At 54.9% G+C, this 21,749-nt stretch overlaps 2 long non-coding RNA genes across 2 annotated transcripts; both read right to left on the reverse strand.

Moving 5' to 3' along the window:
- Nucleotides 1–472: 472 nt before the first annotated feature.
- On the reverse strand, nt 473–21,172 carry LOC140612670 (uncharacterized). The gene is made up of 3 exons (XR_012013807.1): nt 21,007–21,172; nt 5,331–5,463; nt 473–695 (listed from the first exon to the last, which is right to left on the reverse strand). It is a non-coding gene; the product is annotated as an uncharacterized lncRNA (long non-coding RNA).
- Nucleotides 16,941–20,583, reverse strand: LOC140612669 (uncharacterized). Its single transcript, XR_012013806.1, has 2 exons — nt 20,376–20,583; nt 16,941–19,020 (listed from the first exon to the last, which is right to left on the reverse strand). It is a non-coding gene; the product is annotated as an uncharacterized lncRNA (long non-coding RNA).
- Nucleotides 21,173–21,749: the final 577 nt, after the last annotated feature.

Raw genomic sequence — 21,749 nt, forward strand, 5'->3', positions numbered from 1 at the left:
CTGTACATGTAGCTCCTAAACTACAGGCAGCACAGTCAGGGGCGGGAGCAGGCTTAGCCCAAGACCAAGCTGCCTGGGGGAGAGGCTCGGCTAGACACCAGGCCACATGGAGGGCTCCGGTTGTCTCTAGGGTGCAAGTATGGCACGAGAGGAAGGTAAGAAGAGTCAGCTGCAGACGTTCCAGGGGGGGATCAGAGGGATGAGCAGGGTCTCCTGGAAGCGGGGAGGGCTGACTGACGGCCTGTTGGGCGCTGTGCTGGACCCCTCATCCTGGAATCCCTCAGACCCCAGGCTTCATGCTCTTTCAAAGAAGCGAACCTCTTTCCACTTTCGTACTTGTTGAAACTCCCCAAAAGCAGGTATTGCAACTAATAATTACTATACAGGCCCCCGCCCTGTCCTAGAGTCCCCATCCAGCCACCCCTGCCCCAGCCAGGACCGTCTCACCTGATCCTCTCTGCAATGATGCTGAAGACCAGCCCACTCCAGAGTGGGGACATGGGTGTGTCAGTGATGGAGCCGGCTTCCCATGGAAGTCTGTGACCCCCAAATCCCTGGGTTTCTAACCATTACCCTATACATGCCTGTTGGGTCAACATCAGACCTGCAGCTGAGAGTTGACTCAGGTGATCAAGAAACCACATTCCTTACTTGGTGTCAGGCAAACTTGGTTTAAGTCTGCCATTTGCCAGGGCCTATATATGGGGGAGAAGATGGGAGTGGGGAAAACAGAGACTCAGAGAGGGTAAGAGACTTACCCAAGGCCACACAGCAAGACCACGGTGGCCCCAGGACTAGAACTCAAGCCCTGTTTGCCCAGGCTTCTTTCCTGCCCCTCCAGCCTAGTGCACCCCCCTATACCTCTGAGACAGCGCCCACCCCCCACCCCCAGTGCGGGCCAGCCGAACAAGCGCGTGCAGCCTGGATTTAGATGAGTGTGTGTCGCTTTGCCTGGCAGGCTGCTCAGTGATTGTTCTAAACCCGCGTGTGGGCTTCTCCACTCCCCCAGTCTTCTATTTCTTTCTACGCCCCCAAACAGTCTCCCCATCCCCCACCCTCCCCCCTCCAGCACCAGCACTGCAAGCCGCACTCAGCAGGTGTTAAGGAACGTTTGCTGCGTGAGTAAGGCATCGGACCATCTGCAGGGGCCAGAGTGGGTGTCAGACTCCTCCGCCCCCACCCCAGCGCCTGCTCCAGGGCCCAGTATGGGTGTCCCTCTGCAGGTGAGCCTGCTGGCACCCAAGCTGCCACGGGGGATGGAGGGAAAAACCAGGACTTCTGAGAGAAAGGGGCTTGGGAGGCGCTCGCTGTGCCTAGAAAGTCGGAGGCACGCTCTAGGCCAGGAAGGCCCGCACCCCTGGCCCGCAGCAGGGCTCCTGGGTGCCTTCCCTGTCTCCTGCCTGCGAGCCCCAGAGAACGGGAGCCCAGACGCCTCCCCAGTGGGCAGCCTCCGAAGGCACGGCGCCCAAGGGAAGGGATTGACACACAGCGAACATGGCCCCATTTTGAATTTAGAAATTGCGGGGACGTGTGAGCAGTGTAGGCAGCTGGGAGAGGAGAAGGCTCGGGCTCAGGCTTGCTCATCGGGCCAAACCGACTCCCTGGCATCTTTCGGGAAGTGGGGCGACGAGGCGCAAACAGTACTAGGATTCCTGATACTCGGGGCTTCCCCAACTCTGTTGCCCCTTGCCCCCAAGCTTCTCCAACTGGAATGTGCAGGATACACTGGGGACCCTGCAGGCTCCCAGGCCCCCAGAGCCCCAGATTCCCCTGCAGGAGGCCTGGTGCAAGGTGGAGGGAACTGGCCTGTGTCAGGAGCCCGCCGCACCCCCAGCCGCAGGTGATTCCGGTGCAGGTGGTCTTTGAACCACACCTGGGGTCTTGTCCCCAAGGGCTGGAAGCACCAGGACCTACCTGGAAGAGGTTCTGGCTGCAAAGCTGGCCCCAGGGAATCTGGCCCCAGGGCGGCTCTGACAGCTCATGCAGGCTGCCCGTGAGCCAGAGTTGGTCCCCCCTCCCCAGAGCCCAGAGCTGGTCCCTGAGGGGCCACACCATCTGCCCCAGAAGCCCCAGACCCCTGCCTGGAGCTGGAGCTCCTGAGGAGGGACAGCAGTAAGGGCCCCGGGGAGCATGGGGAGTAGCCCCGCAGCAGAGGGGACGCACTGGGCCCCAGGAGAGGGGAGACTGTGCTGGAGAGGACGGGGTGCTGGCCGTCCCCCATCCCCAGGGCTAACTCTCCTGGGCCAGCCCTGGGGGTGAGGTCACAGGCCGCAGAGCTGGGAGGGCCAGGAGATCAGCGAGCCCCCTCCAGCCCCCAGCCCTCCCCGCCCCCCCGCAGACCCCAACCAGACCTCGCACACCCCACCCACAGTAGGGAGAGCCGGTTAAACTGGACAAAGCAACAATCCACAGGCAGTGGTTGGAGGCACGAGCACTGTATGGAGGCACCCTGGGGTGGGGGTCAGGGTGAGGGGGCCGTGCCTGGTACTAGCTCGCGGAACCCCCACACCAGCACCCTGATAAGTGAGTGCTCATGATATCCCCATGGCGGAGAAAGTTTAGGGACATTGTACCAGGATTCAGTTAGTGTGGGGCACAGCTGGGATTTGTGTTTGTTTGTTTGTTTGTTTGTTTTTTAAAGACTTTATTTATTTATTCATGAGAGACACACAGAGAGAGGCAGAGACACAGGTGGAGGGAGAAGTGGGCTCCACGCAGGGAGCCTGATGTGGGACTCGATCCTAGGACCCTGGGACCATGACTTGAGCCGAAGGCAGATGCTCAGCTGCTAAGCCACCCAGGTGCCCCCGGAGCTGGGATTTGAACCTGCGTAGTCTGGCTCTAGGCCTGCACCCTCACCCATCACACTGCACCCTCAAACATAACAACACAAAACCTCCCCAGGAGCCAACGGCCAGTGTCTGCGCCCAGGCACAGCGGACAGGGTTGAGAGAGCGCCACACATCTCTGTCTTGGCCTCCATGGTTCGGGTCTATGGTTCTATCACCTGCACACCCGCTAGCACGGAGGAGAGGGGAACAGAGCAAGGCCACACAGCAGGTCACAGAAGACTGAAGCCCAGAGTGGCCACGAGGTGCTCCCATTCGAATTCACCGTTTCATGCCTCCCTGAACTGGCCCATATTTGGGTCCGAAGCCAAAGGGTGCCACTTACTATTGTCTGAAAACTACCCGCCTATTCCCACCTCTGGGCCTTGGAACGTGCTCATCTCTCCCTCAGAAACATCTTTCCTTCAGAGTGCAGCTCAAGTGTCACCTTCTCCATGAAGCCCTTCGAGATTCTCCTCCAACCACGCAGAACCTGCCCTTCCTCTGCGGCAGAATCCTGAATCAAATCCCGGCCCCCCTCTCCCTGCAGGTGCCGCACGGATCCAACTGCATCACAGGTGCTCAGTGAGACAGAGGCACGAGTGGAAGTGAAAGCCTTCAGGATTCTGGTTCATTTACCATCACATTTATTCTATCAAGCTTTTTCTCCTGAAATTAAAAAAAAAAAAAAAAAAGTGAGGGCAGCCAGGGTGGCTAATATCTCTAAAAAAAAAAAAAAAAAAGGATTGTAGGCCTGCCTACGAATAAGGATTTAAAATCATATCAGCCACGGAAGCCTGATCTTTTCTCTCCCCAAGTCTGGTCTGCAGACCAGCTGCCTTCGTCCACCACACTGGGCTTCTGGTCCAACTCAGGCTGTCGAATTTGCAAGAATGTCCAGCCTGACGGACCTGCCTGAGCCCACCGCCACCCTGGGCCCTGTTGGGGAGGTCGGGGCAAGGGGAGACCAGGACAAATGGTCCTCTGCCTTCCAGGAACCGCCAGGCTAACAGCCAGGCCGGACACGCACAAACACGCCCACAAGCGCGCCCACCGCTCCAGAGATGGGCTCGTGGCCCAAGGCCCGCCGAGGAGAGGAAGTGCCAGGAGCCTTCTCCACTTGCACAGCCCAGGGTTCTCCTTCCTTTCCTTGGTTAGCACAGCCTTCCTCTCTGCAGGGCCTGCTAGGAGGGTGGGTGGTGGGAGTGAGGCAGGTGACAGCAAAGGTGGGGGTTTCAGCACGGTGGCGGGGCGGGGGGACTGGGCGTAGGAAGGGACAGGGAGCCCTACACCGAGCCCACAGCAGCCCCAGCGTGTCCGGCTGCCCAGGAAAGCCATCCCAGGCCCGACGATTGTCCTGGGATGGCACCTCCTCTGGGAAACTGCTCGGACCTCCCAACTGCATTAAGGGGTCCCTCTGTCATGGTGCTGATGGCGCACTCCTGTGACTGTTTTTTGTCTGTCTTCCCCCCGGAGAACGGGCATTCCCGGGAGGAGGACGCTTGTCAGATCCTGAGCAACCAGCACGGAGCCCAGCAGAGTTAGCAGCTGCACAGCCGCGAGTGAGGAACGAATGAATGAATGAATGAATGAATGAATGAATGAATGGAGTCGACGCTGGGGATGGGACTTGCAGGGCCTGCGTGCGAACAGGTCTCCGCTGGGAACACCTGTGCCTTCTTGCTCTTTGCACTTGGCATTTGACAATCACAAGTTCTGTATTTTCTTCTCCCTCCTACTTCGTCTTCTAAACCCTGATGCAACACTACACCTACACACACTCACACATATAGGCACACACCTCCACACAAAGCAGAGACACATGTACAGTTATATACACACAGACTTACCCACAAACTCTAGACGAATGACACGTACACACCATAGTACAACGGTGCCCGTACACTGCACAGGGTAACGCGCTCGCACTCGCAGGCAAAGCACGGCTTCGGTCTCGCCTACTTGCACACCCAGCCCCACACCTGACACCCACGTACGCAAATGCAGACACATATTCCCGGACAAGCAGGCAGATAGATATACCCACCCCCTTCAGGGCACACTCTGCACCATGTGTTCGTTCGTGTGCTTTTCCATCTAGGGATTTGTTTCTCTATCTGTCCCCTAGATCTTGCTTCACAACAATCAAAGCGCTTTCCTATGTTCGCCGACCTGCCAACCCTCGTTGAAGACTTTCTCCGGGGATCCCTGGGTGGCGCAGCGGTTTGGCGCCTGCCTTTGGCCCAGGGCGCGATCCTGGAGACCCGGGATTGAATCCCACGTCGGGCTCCCGGCGCATGGAGCCTGCTTCTCCCTCTGCCTGTGTCTCTGCCTCTCTCTCTCTCTCTTTCTGTGTGACTATCATAAATAAATTAATTAATTAATTAAAAAAAAAAAAGACTTTCTCTGCATCAGACCATGCAGGAGACGATAAACAGGGCTCAGCCCTGCCCTCAGGAGCCTCCCAGTCTAGTGGAGGAAACAGACACAGGAAACACCAACCGTAAGGCCTGTGTGACCATCTGATTCGAGAACTATTCCGTGAGTAGCTGCCAGATGCTGGGCCTGTGCTGGGCTTTGGGAACACAGAGGTCAAGTAAGGTGCAGTGTCCCTGGCCTCGAGGAAGCTCCAGACCTGAGGGAAGGGGAGAGAGACAGGAGATGTACTATCTTCCTATAACGTCAGAGAGGAGAGCCGTGACAGCCCAGAGCAGGGAGTGATAGGTCTGGCGGGAGCGAATCAGGGAGGGCTTCACAGAGAAGGTGGTATCGGGTTTTGTAGGATGCAGAGCAGTTCACTGTTGAGGACTTGAGCCTGGAACGGGGTCGGCACTGGATGCAGAATAAAGGCAGAAACGTCAGAGCCAGAGCCGTGGAGCAACGGTTCTGTGGGTCTGGATTCGGGGTGGGCGGTGGGGTGAGCACAGGGGAGAGGTCCCAGCTCCAGGCGAGGCTTGCGAGGATAAACAGGGGCAGAGAACAGCCTCTCCAGTGAGGTGGAGCAAAAGGGGCAGAGAATAGCCTCTCCAGTGAGGTGGAGGAAGCAGGCTCGGGGAGGCAGACGAGGCTGCCTCTGACCTCCACTGGGCTCTCTGCTGTCCTGAGGCCGCAAACCCCACGGCCCGTTCCCTCCAAATGAGACAAAGCTGCTCGCTGCTCCCCGAAGACATTAACAGCTCAGAGCTGGTGGGAGGCATTATTATCGGTTGTGATGATTATTCTCTGAAGTCCGGCTTGGAAGATAATCAGCAGCTCAGCAGGCCCCGGGGCTGGGGTGATTTGGGCCTTGGAGGAGGAGGGGCCTCCAGCCCTGGCCCAGCCCCCAGCCCCCCACCCTCCGCCCACCCAGCAGCTGGTCGGCGGCAGGTCTTGGTCAGGGGTGGGAGTGGGGGTCCGTGAGCCGGAGCAGGTCCCTCTGGGGTCGCCTCATTGTCCCCCTGCTGGCTCTTACCGGGAGGGTGTCCGCCAGCCACCCTCTCCTCCCGCCCTCCTCCCCGCTCCCCCAGCCAATTAGTCTCCGCCAGGCAATTAGCGGTTCCTGCTCCTCCTGAGTTTCTACTTCCCTCAGCCACGGCTCTGCTGCTGGAAGGGGCTGAGTCATTTTCCTGAAAGGAATGTCGCCTGAGGAAGTGGCCCCGGCTCCCCCTCTCCAGCTCCCACCCCCAGCTGTGCGGCCTCAGGCCAGCTACTTCACCTCTCTGAGACTCAGTTTCCTCACCTGTAAACCAAGGTGTTAACCGAGCTGGATAATGACAAGGGGCCCCCACTTGGACGAGCCTCTTGGCCACTCGGGGCCTCAGTCTCCCCCTTGTGAAATGTGAGGTCAGAGGGGTGAGGTCAGAGCCCAGCGACGACAGAGGGACCAATCTGGCCAGCCATTTCTTTTGACCAACATCTTATTTTCAAAAAAATTGCACCTGGGCAGTCTCTCCTTCTCTGTCCTGCCCTCCGCTCCCATGCAGTGTATTCAATAAACGTTTAAAAACATATTGCCGTTTGAAGTTGTGCTCCCCAGTTTGCCCAGGTCCCCTCATTTTCTACTGTCTCACTCCACCTACCTCCCCGTGACCCCTGAGTTTGTGACCCCCCCTGGACGAGCTGGTCTCAGAGTTTCCAAAGACCTCTTCTCTGGGGCTCTGTGGCTGTGGGCTCTGGGGTGGGCGAGCGAGGGGCACCTGGGTGCCCCAGAGGCCACATGGCCCAGCGCTGGATTACTCACCCGTGGGAACTCCCTTCCGCCATCCAGACCCAGACCCAGACCCTCCTCCTCTCCCTGAGACCTTTGCCTCCTCTTGGTGTCCCAGCCCCAGGGCCCCCTGCTCTTGCCTGGGCTTGTGTCAGCTGGTTTCTCAGAGAACGCTCACATTTGATCACGCTGTCCTTTTGCTGGACATGGCCACCAACAGGCTTCATTGCCCTGTTCCCCCACCCATGCCGCCCTCACCCTCCATTTTCTGAGTAGCTCTCCTCCCCACGTCCCTGCACCTTGCAGAGGCTGAGCCCTGGGGTTCCTTCCCTGCCCTCTCCACTCGGGGAAAGCCTGCAAGGCTCTCTCCTGAGTCGCCTACTCTGGGAAGCCATCCCTGACTGCCCAGGTAGAGGTCAGGACGGTCTCTTCCGGACCCCCCTCGGCTAGGGCCAATGCCAGGGTTTTTTGTTTTATTATTTTTTTAAGATTTTATTTATTTATTCATGAGAAACACAGAGAGAGGCGAGACACAGGCAGAGGGAGATGCAGGTTCCCGATGTGGGACTCGATCCCAGGACCCTGGGATCACGCCCTGCGCTGAAGGCAGATGCTCAACCTCTGAGCCACCCAGGCGTCCCCAATGCCAGGGTATAGTGGGGGTGGCTGTGTCGGCTTCTCCTCCTGTCAGTGTATTCAGTAGACATTGAACACCCTGACCCCCCTGATGCCGGCCCGGCCCCGAGCAGGAGGGCAGCAACGCTGCCTCCATGGCCTTGTATCTCCAGAGCCCTGGAAGGAGGCTGCGCACGGTTAGGAAGTGGTCAGTAAATGTTTCTGGATCAAGAACAAAGAGGTGAGGGCAGCCTTGCCCACTCCTGCCCCAACTCATTTAAAATGCAAGAGGAGAGAGAGCCAGACAGCAGAAGCCCCACACCTCGGAACAATGATTCCCTCCCAACCGCCTCTGTAAGACATTACTGTTGACAAAGCACTTTGACATCCTCGCCACCAGTCTCTGGCAGGTGGGGGAGTCTGTGATGTGTCTTCCCTGCCCTGCACTTGGGCCCAGAGAAGCTGATGCTTGCTGGGAATCGTAGCCCCGAGCCCCCACCTCCCTGGAGACACCGTCCCCCTCTGCCAAGGGGGGGGGGGGGGGCTGCCTCTTTCTCCTGTCGCTCCAATGGGGATGTAAATCCTTCTATGCGCTTCTCTGCGTCCCTTTGTCTTTATGTGTTTCCCTCAATCTCCTGCCTTTCTGTCTTTTTTTCTCCGGGGGGGGGGGGGGGCACTCTTCTTTTGTGTGGCTGCTCCCAGCCTTTGTGTCTCTGTCCCTGTCTCTCTGCCTCTGTCTCCAGACCTTTTCCCTCCTCCTGAGCTGTCTCTGTCTGCCTTTCACTCTGTCATCAGCCTCACTTCTAGCTTTTACTCTCAGGTCCCATGGGTGGTGGGGGTGAGCAGCAGGACGAGGAGGGAAGAGACGTCTTCCCAGCAAGCGGAAAATGGGCCAATTAAAGCCACAAGGCTGCTCAGGCAGCTGAACAAGGAGGAAGCAGAAATAGCCCCAGGCGGGTCTAGCTGGAAAGATAGAGAAACTGGTTCAAAGGGCAAAATGGATGCAGAGTCCAAAGTCACCAGCGCTCCCTGGCCAGACCCCCAGGGGGTGGCACCTTCCCACCCAGACCCGGAGGGTTGGATTCTAGCCGCTGCCCAGTGAGGGGGCGAGTGTCCGGGCCTCACCCTCTACCCCTGTGGGACCTGGAGGCAGCCTCAGAGCCTGCCAGGCTTCCCAGGCCTCCCTGTGAGGGCACCTGTCCTCCCTCACAATATCAGGCTGGGCTCTGGGCTGGGCTCCCTGGTGGCAGCTGCCCCTCCTCACCCCAGGGCCTCCTCCAGCCTCTGGGGGTGCAGGGAGCTGGGAGAGGAGGGAGGGGGCGCCCCTCCCTACCAGTCTAAGGCCTTCTGTCTCCTGCCCTTGGAGCCCCAAGAGCCTGGGGCCTGCTCCACACCAGGGACTCCTGAGCCACGGAGGGAATGGCCACAGAACAGTGAGCAAGCCCCTCAGTTTGTTCCTAGGAGCTCAAGGTCCAATGGGGGAACCAGATAAACGGGCAACAACAGGTGTGGCCCAATGGGAGGGGGAAAGGGTCCCCAAGGAATCGATATCTGTCCCCAACCTGCAGAATCTGCGGAGGGGCCTGCACAGATTAGAGCAGTGGGAGCTGAAGGCTTTCTCAAGCAGAGGAAAGTGGAGGAGCCATGTAAGGAAATGAAAGCAGCCCCAGGAAGCTTAGGAAGAATGGAGGGAATAAAGATGTGTGTGTGTGTGTGTGTGTGTGTGTGTGTGTGTGGCAGGGGTTGGGGGTGTTTGTAGTCCAAGCCAAGGAGCTTGGAATTTATGCTCGCGACACAAGGGAGCCATGGAGGGCTACAGGCAAGGGAGCAGCACCATGATATACTCCTTTATGGAGCTGCTGCTCCCTACAGGGGAAGAGAGGAGGACGGACAAGCTGGAAGCAGGTGGAGCAGGCCAAGCGCTACCACAGACCATCAGGGAAGGGGCAATGGGCCCTAAAGCGGCAATGCAAGGCCGGGGGGGGGGGGGGGGGCGCGGGAATACTTGTAAGATGAATCAGTTACTCAATGTGTTGTTTTTCAGCTGGCCAAAGAGGCAGGGGCCATGATCCGGCCCAAGCCCCAGCCTGAACCCTCTCCCTGCTCCCCCTCTTCTCCCTCTTCACACTGCCTTCCTCTGAGACTGCCAGATTCCCTTTGACCTGCCTGGATTTATCCCACCTCTGTGCCTTTGCTCCTTTCATTTCTTCCTTCTCACTTATCTTAATCCTACGCATCCATCAAAAAGGTCCCATTCAATGTCCCCTCCTCCATGCAACCTCCCTGCTGGTGCTCAGGAAACATTATCTGGGCCACTCTTAGGACACAGGCCACTTGTGCCTTTTGTACCACTTTTTGTACCTACTCTAGGGTCCCCTATAAATTCAGCGCATCTTTAAAAGGGCTAAAATCTGGGTCTGATTCAACAGTCCTCAGGATAAGGCCTGAACCGGAAAGAGGTCTCCACGAAGGCTTGGGGAAGGAAGGAAGGAAGGAAGGAAGGAAGGAAGGAAGGAAGGAAGGAAGGAAGGAAGGAAGGAAGGAAGGAAGGAAGGAAGGAAGGAAAGGAGGGAGGGAAGGGATGGAGGGAAGGAGGGGGAGAGGAGCAGAGAGGGAGGGAAGGAGGGGCTGGGGGAGGGAGGAGGAGGGGGAGAGAGAGGCGAGTGAGTCTACATTTATGGGCTCCCTGTGCACGTGTGAGACTTGAATCCCTTTAACTGGATAATCCATTTCTCCGGTATTCCCTGCCTAGGTGCACCTGCAATGTTCCAATTTTCTGAGTCTGGTCCACATTCTGGCATTAACATCAGAGATCCTGGCTTTCTTCTTTCCCTAAGACTTACATAACTTTAACCTACTGCTTCTGCCTAGCCATAGAAATATATGGAGGGAGGGATGGAGGGAGAGGGGTAGATAATTGAGTGGATGGATGAAGTGAATGACCAAATTAAAAACTAAGAGAAGGGCAGCTCCGGTGGCACAGCTGTTTAGTGCCTCCTGCAGCCCAGGGTGTGATCCTGGAGACCCGGGATCGAGTCCCACATTGGGCTCCCTGTGTGGAGCCTGCTTCTCCCTCTGCCTGTGTCTCTGCCTCTCTCTCTCTGTGTGTCTCTATGAATAAATAAATAAAATCTTAAAAAAAAAAAAACTAAGAGAAAATCATCCAAGAACTATGAATGATAAATTGTAAGAGATGTGAAACCAGCATTTGGTGGTGGCTGTCAGTCAAATTCTGGCCATGCATTCATTCATTCATTCACCTGGCCCCAACTGAGCATCTGCCATGTGTCAAGCATCATAGTCGATCCCGGGGATCCAGCAGTAAGCAGAATTCATGGTGCCTGCCCCCACAGAACTTAGAATCTAGTGAAGGAGACAGAGAAGAAACTGAGGAATTGCCAAGATGATAGAGCAGGACAAGCATTATGGTAGAGAACATGTGGGACCATGTGGGAAGCTGTCTGAGCAAAGAGGAGCAGTGTGCATCACACACTCATTCAGGAGTGTCAGGGAAGGCTTCCTGGAAGAAGTGACCTCTAAGCTGTGCAAGGAAAGACTGATGAGCAGCGAGTCGGGAGGGTAAGCAAGTGGGGCAGAGGGAACAGCATGTGCAAAGGGCCAGGAGGCTGATAGAGCACAGGGCAGATTTTGTTTAGGAAACTAGGAAAATTCGATCAATAGGAGCATAGAGTTCTGGGGTCAGCAGATGAGCAAAGAAGGGTAATGGAAGCCAGAATTTATTTATTTTTTTTTTAAATATTTTATTTATTCATGAAAGACACACAGAGAGAGAGGGGCAGAGACACAGGCAGAGGGAGAAGCAGGCTCCATGCAGGGAGCCTGATGTGGGACTCGATCCCAGGTCTCCAGGATCACACCCCGGGCCAAAGGCAGGCACCAAACCGCTGAGCCACCCAGGGATCCCTGGAAGCCAGAATTTAGAGGGCTCATGGGCTCCCAAGAAGCTCAGGCTCTGTTCTAAGAGCACAGGGTTGGAGTGGAATCCCTGGAAAGGTTCAAGCAGGGAGAAAATCTAATCACAAATGCAGGAAGACTATTCATTCCACGGTGCCTTTCGAAATTCCTTCTGTTAAGGCAGAAAGATTATTTTCTTCTTCTGTTTTCCCATAAATAGTGTTGTTGCCAAATCTATAAATCATCGGGGAAATTAAAAAAGCAGGAAATCTTGTGCTGCTTTTCTTGGCAATGAGAAAAACCAAGGAAATGAAAAGAAAATTAACCTCACACTCCGAATTTTAAGTTCCTTCTTGACCAAGCTGACACTGTTCTATTTCAGTTTTACCATTTCAAACGGTTAAAAAAAGTTTAAAGTTTAAAAGCCCAAGAGGTGAAAAGTTCAGAAATCAAAACTAAGACCTGTTAAAAGTATACTGAGTGTGGCTATAGAAAAAGAACCAGAAAGCCAAAGCCGCTTCTTTCGGTTAAACGGCGTATTTTCTGGCTTGGATACGTTTCAGAGATCCAGTGTTCACCAGGGCGGGGATTAACCTATTTCTGGGAGTGAGGAGTTCACATGCTAAATACAGGACCGCTTCAAATAGTTTAGGTAAATGCATTTTTTTTTTAAAGTACCTTTGGATTTTCTGATGTAGCAGCAAAAAAATAAGTACAAAAAACAGTTTGCTGTTTAAAGACAATAGACGCCTGCCCTGGGGAAACCCACCCCGAGGTAGCCAGCCTCCAGCACACCTCACTGATTCAGCAGGACAATGGGGTGACTAATAGGCAGGGGCATGGAGCATGGAGCGGTGGCGGGTCCCTTAGGCCGCAGAGGGTAGGGAAGGCCGCCCTCAAGAGGTGGCTGTCAGACCAGAGGAAGGAGGTCGACCTTAGAAGAAACAAAAACAAGGGTGGTCCTAGATGGGAGGCCTATCAGGTGCCAAGCCCAGAGGCAAGAAAATACTTAAGGGAGATGAAAATAGATGAGAAGGTTGGAATCCCCCACAAAGTCACTGGCTGGGTGGATGCCAGCTGCCTGTGTGCTCCTTGTCTCCTGTCTGTGTCCGGCCTCTTTTTTCCTAAAGTCGGGGTGGGGGGGTGGGGGGGGAAGAGGTGGTCCCAAGGCAGTTCAGGACCTGCCTCCTTGGTCTTCGGCCCACCTGTTCCCCACCTCCTGTCCAGAATGTCCTCTGGCTGCTGATGCCCCGGGCCATCCCGGGGATGGAATGCTGTAGGCACATACATTTTTTTACAAATCCAGCCATATAAGGGCTTGAAGTCCCTAAATAAACACTCAAAGCTCCCCCCTTCTACTCAAAGGAGATGAAGCCAGGGCTTGGGGCAAAGATTCTGGGTGAGTGGGGAGGGTCTGGAAAGAGGGTGGTAGGGAAGGGGCAGTTTGTTTATAGCTTATCCAGGTCCCCTCCCTCCAGGGTCAAGATCCCAGGCCCCTCCCTCCAGGGTCACTCCTCCCAGGACCCAGCTCAGGGCCTGGAGCTGCCCTGTGGGTCTCAGCCCAACTGGTGCCAGGAATAGGTCCAGAGTCAATCCCCGGGCATTTAGCAAAGATCTGGCTTTGGTTTTCTGTTTTTATATTAACTTTTTATTTTATTTTATTTTATTTTTTAAAGATTTTATCCTATTTATTCACAGACACACACAGAGAGAGAGAGAGAGAGAGAGGCAGAGACACAGGCAGAGGGAGAAGCAGGCTCCATGCAGGGAGCCTGACGTGGGACTCGATCCAGGGTCTCCAGGATCACGCCCTGGACTGCAGGCGGCGCTAAACCGCTGCGCCACCGGGGCTGCCCTATATTAACTTTTTTAATTGTAAGTTTAAATTGTGAAACATATTTACATTAAAATAATGTATAAAACAGGGGCGCCTGGGAGGCTCAGTGGTTGAGCATCTGCCTTCGGCTCAGGTTGTGATCCCAGGGTCCTGGATCGAGTCCCGCATCGGGCTCTCCGCAGGGAGCCTGCTTCTCCCTCTGCCTGTGTCTCTGCCTCTCTCAAATAAATAAATAAAATCTTTTAAAAATTTATATAACAGGGACGCCTGGGTGGCTCAGTGGTTGAGCATCTGCCTTTGGTTCAGGTGGTGATCCTGGGGTATCCTGGATTGGGCTCCCTGCATGGAGCCTGCTTCTCCCTCTGCCTGTGTCTCTGCCTCTCTCTGTGTCTCTCACGAATAAATAAATAAAATTTTAAAAAATAAAAAATTTATAAAACGGACATTGTAAAGAATAAAAGCTCTATTAAAAAATACTTAAATTTAAGTTCTGATACTACCAGTCTAAGAAGCCACGTTGCCAGAGCTTTCCGAGCTCTGCACATGCTCCCCACCCCTCCCACCCAAGTTAGCCACCCGGCTGGATGCGGTGCTGAAGCCAGCCCACCCAAGACCCAGGAAGACGCTTGCAATAAGAATACGTGAGGTTTCTTAAGCTTGTAGCAACAAGGGGGCACACAGCCCAGGGAAACGCAGGGGTGCCTCGTGAGGGGGATCTGAATAAGCAGCCTGCAGGGTCTGGGCTTGTGCTGGAAGGACCCGAGGAGGGCTGGGGAAATGAGCCCAGGTCTGGCCCGAGTGCTGCCCAGAGATGACCTAGGAGGCTGGATGGTCACAGCAGGGCTGGCCTTGTCACTTCGAGGAGCTGCAGGTGCGCAATAAGGCAGTGAGAGGAGGGAGCCTTATCACTCGGGGGGGGTGCGATGCGCCCGGTCACCGTCTAACTCCGAGCATGAGCTGGGTGGATGGTGTTTTGGAAACACCATCTCTTCATCAGTAACAGAATGTCATTACCCTGCACTGTCTCTCACTCTCTGTGCCCGCCCAGGGGCTGTGACCCACAGGGGCTCAACACTGAGGGTCCCACCTGCCTTGTTCCGGCTCTCGGCCTTTGCTGGGTGGCTTCTAACAACCCTGCCGCTGAGCCTCAGTTACCCCACCTATAAATGGGAATAATAGTCACCAGCCTCAGTCATCTGCAGGGAGGTCAGTAAATTCAAGTGTTGCCCAAGTGGCTAGTATGTAGTGGGAGCTCAGTGAACAGAGATGGGGGGGAGGGCTGGAGAGGTCAGCGGGGTGACCTCCCACCCAAGCTGCTTCTGGATGCACTCTGTCCCAGTCTCTCCCAGCAGCAGGGGAGCCCCCAGAGAGTGGGGCATCCGGCAGTGAAGGGTAGGCAGCCAAGAGGGTGGATAGGGGAGGAGTTCTGACAGGAAAGAAGGATAAAAGGAGGGAAGAAATGAAATGCAGGAAGGAAGGAAAAAATGAAGGGGGGAGGGGAAGACAGAAAGACTCTGGGGAACAGAAAGAAGCAAATGACAGAGAGAGAACAGGGAAGCGGGGGCAGGAGGCTTGGGGGAGAAGTAGAGGCAGGGAGGCTGAGGGGGAGGACAGAAGGAGAGGGTCTCCCAGTGAGGACCACAGGCCAACCCTGCTCCCCATCCCCCTGCAGGCCTAGGGGGCGGGGGGGGGGGGATGCTTGGGGTGGGGGCAGGGCAGGCTGGCTTGCCACCTGCTGCCACAGTGGGATCCCACCAACCTGCCACTCCGTCCACTGGGAACAATGGGGAGCTGTCAGGAGCTGTGTCACCAGCTGCCTCCTCCACAGGAGGGGACAGCAATGTCTCCCTGCCCTGGGCCCCTGGGCCAGCTGCCAGCCCAGTGAAAGCCATGGGGGGGCCCAACAGCTGGGGCTCCCTCTGCCATGGCTCCTCCCCTGCTGGCCCTCCCCTTCCCCTACTTCCTCCAGGCCACCGTCCACAGAGGTTCCCCTATATCTGGCTGCTATGTGCTCATCATGGTGGGGGCTGCCTGGGGCAAAGTGCAGTGCGGAGAACACCAGGGTGTCAGGACACGTGGATTCCAGTCTCACCTGTGGCACTGTCGCAGAGCTGGCCCGCTGGCCTCACTATCTCTTCTCCCCTTCTTCCTGATGAGTGGCAGCCCGAACTCGGGGCTGGGCACATAGCTGTCCCGTGGAAAGACTACATTTCCTGCCTCCTTTGCAGGTAGGTGTGGGCACATGACCGAGTTCTGGCCAATGCAATATAATCACAACACCGAGGACATGTCTTTTTGGGGCAGGGTATGTTCTTTTTCAACTCTTGTGTTTCTCTGGAATGCAGACATGATCACTGCACCTGGGGCAGCCACCTTGGGTCATGAGGTGGAAGTTACGGTTGAAAATGGTAAAGCAAATTAGGAGCACCCTAGGTCCCTGATGATCGTGGAGCTGCTGTACCAGCCTAGAGTGCCTACCTCTCTGTTTACTGGAGAGAGAAATGAGCTTTTTAAGCTACCAATTTGGGGGTTTTCTTGTCACTTGTAGAGGTATATAATCCTAACTGGTAGCATCTGTAACTTATAGTATGACCTTAGGCAAGTCATTTTCTGCCTCTGGGCTTCAGTTGATCCCCTGGAGCAATGAAAGTTTCCAACTTGTAAACTATCTCCAAGGACCTTTCTTGTTCTGAATTTTAAGGTCAGCACCTAGGGCAGAGGTTCATTACTAAGATTAAAGGCCCCCGGGATCCCTGGGTGGCGCAGAGGTTTGGCGCCTGCCTTTGGCCCAGGGCGCGATCCTGGAGACCCGGGATCGAATCCCACGTCGGGCTCCCGGTGCATGGAGCCTGCTTCTCCCTCTGCCTGTGTCTCTGTGCCTCTCTCTCTCTCTGTGACTATCATAAATAAATAAAAAAAATTAAAAAAAAAAAAAAGATTAAAGGCCCCCACCCCAACCTCCAGGGTGAACTGATTTTACAGCCTAACAACAGGCTCTGAAAAGTAGAAGTTTCCAAGAACTGAAGGACCGTCAAGACTGGGAGAAGGTAAATATATGTATGTGTCTCACTGGGGCCCAGGAGGTCTTACCTGTTCGGGTCCCTGCCCACCTCTCCCACCTCTTGCTGCCTACACGTGTCATACTGGCCTCCTTTTCAGGGCACCAAATTGGTACCCACCTCAGGACCTTTGCACTGGCTGTTCCCTCTGCCTAGAATGCTCTCCCCTCCAGATCCTCATTGAGGCCTCTGCTCATTGTTATCTCCTCAGAAGGGCCCACCCCAACTCTCTTATCTAAATAGGAGGTATCACCTTCCACTCCCTATCAAAATAAAGCTCAATGTTCTTTTCTGGCACTTACCGATAGCTACCATTTTCTTGATTATTTACTTCTTTTCTTCTGATTTCTCTGGTAAAACGTCAAGTCCATGAGAGCAGGCACCTAGCATGTTGACTGACAGGTCACCAGGACTCAGAATAGCACCCCATACATAGTAAGTGCTCAATAAATACTTGATGAATAAATATCGGTGAGGTTGGAAGGACAAGAAATGACAAGCAAATTAACTGACATTTATTGAGTGCCTACTATGTGCCAGCCACCGTGCAGGATGCTTTACGTGGGTCCTCACATTCATGCCTTCTTGACACTCTTAGGTGTTTCCCATCTGGAAGTGAGGTTCTTAGATCACAGGTGACTCAAACTGTGATCCCCGAGCTCTAAATTGTGAGACTGGATTTGACTCCTGGGTGGAGTCCAGTGGGTTTTCATTATCCTGGTCAGGCCTGGCCACATGGAGATAAGAGGTATCCTCAGATGTCCTTAATGCCTCCTGTTCAGCCCATCCTTTCACCACACTTGCTAAGCAGCAGCCTGTTGCCTTCCAGGCAGCCACTTCACTGGCTTTGCTTTTCATCGTCTTTCCCATTATCTTCTCAGGAGAATGTGCTTGAAGGCTGTGAAATCACAGAGGCGCTGGGTGGCGTGAGCAGAGAGGCTCCTTCCCACTCTGAAATGTGAGGATCCTTTCCTTCAGGAGAAGAAAGAAGATGTGTGATTTCCAAGCACATCCTCTGCCAGGCCTGCTTCAGGAACTCCACTCCTGCCTGCGTGCCTCACACCATCTTCACACCAACCGTGGCAGGGAGGCAGCTGTGTAGCCTCGCAATGGCGGTCTCATCCCTCTGGGCCTCTGTCTTCTCATCTGGAACGTGGGGACAATGGCAATGCCACCCTTGCAGGGCGGTTGGGAGGTCAATGGGTTGAAGGTGGGGCCAGGGGATTTGGTTTCCTTCAGCTTAAACCAAAGACATCTCCTTCAGCTAAATAGAAACACTCTGACCTCCATCCTGTGGGCGACCCCATATGTCTGCCTATAGCATCCTGGCATCATAACATATCAAAAGCTTGTGAATTTGAAGATTCCTGTCCATCCTGAGTTCTCTCCCTTCTTGACGATGTGACCTTAAACAAATCCCCCTCACCGGGCTAAGCCTCAGTTCCCTTGCACATCCACTGAAATTCTAAAATTTTGCTATCAAAGAAAAGTCACATTTCAGTCTCTTTTAATATGGGTCTCTGGGTGATGCATCCAAGTTTGGAGGTGCCTACAGCTGTGGGAGAGGATGGTGGGGAACATCATGACAGTTCTCCAAGGAATTTGGAAGGCAGGGGAAAGAGCCGCACGGGAAACATCACGTCATTGGCAAAGGTGCCAAGGAAATGTCAGAACAAAATGTGCTGGCTGAGATTTGGAGATGAACAATCCATTCCTGGCTGCCCTGAAGCAAATCCCAGCATCCATCTCAGGCAGAAGAATTAGTCACTTGTCAGTTCTCTTCAGCACCGCGGACAGCACCCCCAGAGTCACCTTTCAGGCCCCCCCACCAGGGCCCTGGTGTACCAGGCTCAGTGACTGGCACCGCTGCCAAAGGAAAGGACGGCCTTGCTTCCCTTATCCCCAAGAACTTACCATCTGGTTCAAGGGAGAAGAGTGACATGCAAGGGAAACTCACTCACACAGTGCTGGGTGTTCACTCGTGCTGTGGAAGGACCCTCCCAGCCAATGTGGGACTGGATTTCCATTCATGTGTTTGGCTGCTATTGAGCAGCCGCTGTGTGCCTGCTTCTGTACCAGACATCGTGGAGAAAAAATACAGATAAATGAAGACCGTGCCTGCCCTTGAAAAGCTTGCGGTTAGTGGAGGAGTCTAGAAACCAATAATTATGGGACAGATAAGCAAAATAGCTCCCCCTACTTGGGCGCTTACTATGTGCCAAGCATGGCATGAGGAGTTGCACACAAGATGATGTAAATGAGCTAGCTACTGCTTTTAGTTCTGTTTTACAGCAGGGAAAACCAAGTCAGGTGACTTGCCCAGGGTCACACGGTGATGGAAGAGCAGAGCTGGGACTTGACCGGGTGGTCAGACTCCAGAGTCTGTGACTGAAGCCACTACCGCAGTCCATGAGGCAATGGTGGGGAGGCATTTGGATAAACATAGAAGAGGCCAACGGAGAATGCCAGAGGAGAGGACACCTGGGCTGAATTTTCCCAGGTGAGGAAGTGGGGAAAGAGCAGAGAGAACAACTGGTGTGGAGCCAGAGGAACATAGCCCATTCCAGCACTTCCTTGTAGCTACAGCAAAGGGTATGAGGACAGAAGAGTGGTTAGAAGGGCTAGAGGGGTCCCCAAAGGTGAGCCCTTGAGAAATGTTGTACTAAGCCAGGGAGTTGGATTTCATTCTGAGAAAACAAAGGGTTTCAAGCCTTGAAGGAAGGTGTTCACGTTTGTCTTCTGGAAAGCAGGCAACAGTGAACTGAGGGGTGGACAGGACAGGGACCCTGGGTAGGTGGCATATCCAGCCAGGGGGCTTCTGAAGAACAGGTGAAGGAGGGGAGCTGGGGTGAGGCAATGGAGGGTGTGACCACAAGAGCCCTTGAGGAGGGCATGACCTTGTGGGTAGGACCAATGGCCCTGGCCACACACCTCCAGGGCTCATGCCAAGACCAAGAGAAAGGAAGCCACTGCCTGATTTAAAGCTTGTGCACTTTGCTCGTGGGCCCCTATTGCTCAAGACCTAGTTAATTTTAGTTTACAAATACCTCTGACAGTGTTGAGGGTCTGATTCCCAAATGCACAACAGATTAGAGGTGGGAAGTTTTACAGGATATAAAACTGTAAGTAAGAACTGATAAGAGGCAAGCTGATAGCAGTGAGAGATGCTGGCTGATGTTAAGATACCAAAACTTGAAAGGAAAAAAAAAAAAGCAAAAAAGCATAACAGGGGTGCCTGGGTGGCTCAGTTAGTTAAGTGGCACACTCTTGATTTCAGCTCAGGTCATGATTTCAGAGCCTTGGGATCAAGCTATGTGATGGGCTCTGTGCTCAGCAGGGAGTCTGCTTGAGATTCACTCCCCCCCCCCCCCCCCCCCCGCCTCTGCCCCTCTGCCCACCCCCTGCTCGTGCTCTCTCTCTAACTAATAGATAAATCAATCTTTAAGAAAATAAATGAAAGCGGGGAATCCCTGGGTGGCTCAGCGGTTTAGCGCCTGCCTTTGGCCCAGGGCGTGATCCCGGAGACCCGGGATCGAGTCCCGCGTCGGGTCCCTGCATGGAGCCTGCTTCTCCCTCTGCCTGTGTCTCTGCTTCTCTCTCCCTCTCTGTATGTCTCATGAATAAATAAATAAAATCTTTTTAAAAAAAGAAAATAAATGAAAGCATAACAAAGTGGCATCCGTAGATTTCAGAAGCAGCAATACAACTTATATTAAAAGACACTCTGTTTAATAAAGTCGGGAATTAGGTCGTATTTTTTTAAAAATATTTTCATCCTAAGGCTAAAATAGAATTTGAAAGTTTGAGTAATTAAAAGAGCAAACCCTCAGCTCCACAGGTTGGCTAACTGCCCTTAGGATCCAGGGAACGGAAACCTTTTTGTGCCTTGCATTTTCAGGGCACCTTCCAGAACCCTGTCCTGACCCTCAGCTCACCTGATCCTCACAGCTACTCCACGAGGAAGACAGCAGAGGGGCCGTGCCCATGTCACAGGCGGAGAAGCTCACGCTCCTCTGTCCAGAGCTGCCCAAACCGTCCTTCATCCTCAGGGCCAGGCGTGGAGCGCAGGCGTCCGGACCTGCAGCTGGAGCGCCGCGGCCCCGCCCCCTCCCGGGCCAGGCCACACCCCCCGCAGGTGCGCAACACCTGCTCTGCTGCTGATTGGCTGCTGAGACGGCACTGAGCAACGGCCCGCCCCTTCTCGCGTCTACGTGTGGTGACATCATAGGCTTATTTGCATAGCCATCAGCCAATCGTCAGCGCCCCGACCCGGGCGGCCCGGCTGCCTGCTGCAGCGCAGGTCGTGCTCTGGGGCCTTGCGTGCGCTCTCCCACGGAGCGTGCGCCGCTGCCTGAGGTCCCGACGGCTTTTAGTCCCCTTCCTCAGATTAAGGAACTTCCGCGGCTTGGCTTCCCCCGCCTGTTTGTGAGCGTGGTCTGGCCGCGACGTCCGCCGCCCCCCTGATCCGCAGGGTTGACTGGCCGTGAAGGGTGTCCCCTTCCCCCTCACCGCTCCCCGTGTGTCCCTCCCCCCGAAGCTGCGCTCGGTCGAAAAGGGGGACCGTACCTGAAAAGAGGAGGACCGTGCTTCCGTCAAGGGAATACAAGTAGCTGGGCTGCCCTGCTGGAGCCTCCAAGGAAGCTCTCGGGGCCCATTTGTAGGGGGACGTAGGGTGGTCACACTGCCAAGACTCCAGACACGGCCAGATGAGGCCCGCATGTAGCAGTCTGCCTTCTGGAAGGAAGGAGGGAAGGGAGGAGGGAGGGAGGAAGGGAGGGAGGGAGGGAGGAAGGAAGGAAGGAAGGAAGGGAGGGAGGGAGGGAGGGGGGGAGGGAAGGAAGGAGGGGGAGGGAGGAGGAGGGAGGGAGGGAGGGAAAGAAGGAGAGAGGGAAGGAGCTTCGGAAGTCTAAGGATTTGGCCAAGGTCACTCAGATAAGTGGTAGAGAAGGAATTTGGATCCAAGAGTGTCTGACTCAAATACTAGGCTCTTAACAGCCCTGGTGTCTTCCAACAGGGGTACAAGGGAGCCCCAAGGACTTCAGCCTGAGGAGGCAGCTTCCCCGGACCCCTTCCCCCGCTGCCCGCACAGAGGTGCAGACTCGCTAGCTAAGAGGAGCCCCTCCCCTTCCCGCCGGCATCTTCAGGTGCATCTTTGTCAGAGGAGGGGCCTGGCAAGGAACTTCAGCCAGGGAAGGCAAGCGGCCAGGCCCTTAGACCCTGGTGGGGCCTTCTGGGGAGCCCTTCTGGGAGCTGAGGGCCTTCCCTTCTGGGAGCTGAGGGCTCAAGTGGGTGCTGGGCCTCGGTCTGGA

Source organism: Canis lupus, chromosome 21 (assembly GCF_048164855.1).
Source record: "Canis lupus baileyi chromosome 21, mCanLup2.hap1, whole genome shotgun sequence".
Taxonomy (NCBI): Eukaryota; Metazoa; Chordata; class Mammalia; order Carnivora; family Canidae; genus Canis; species Canis lupus.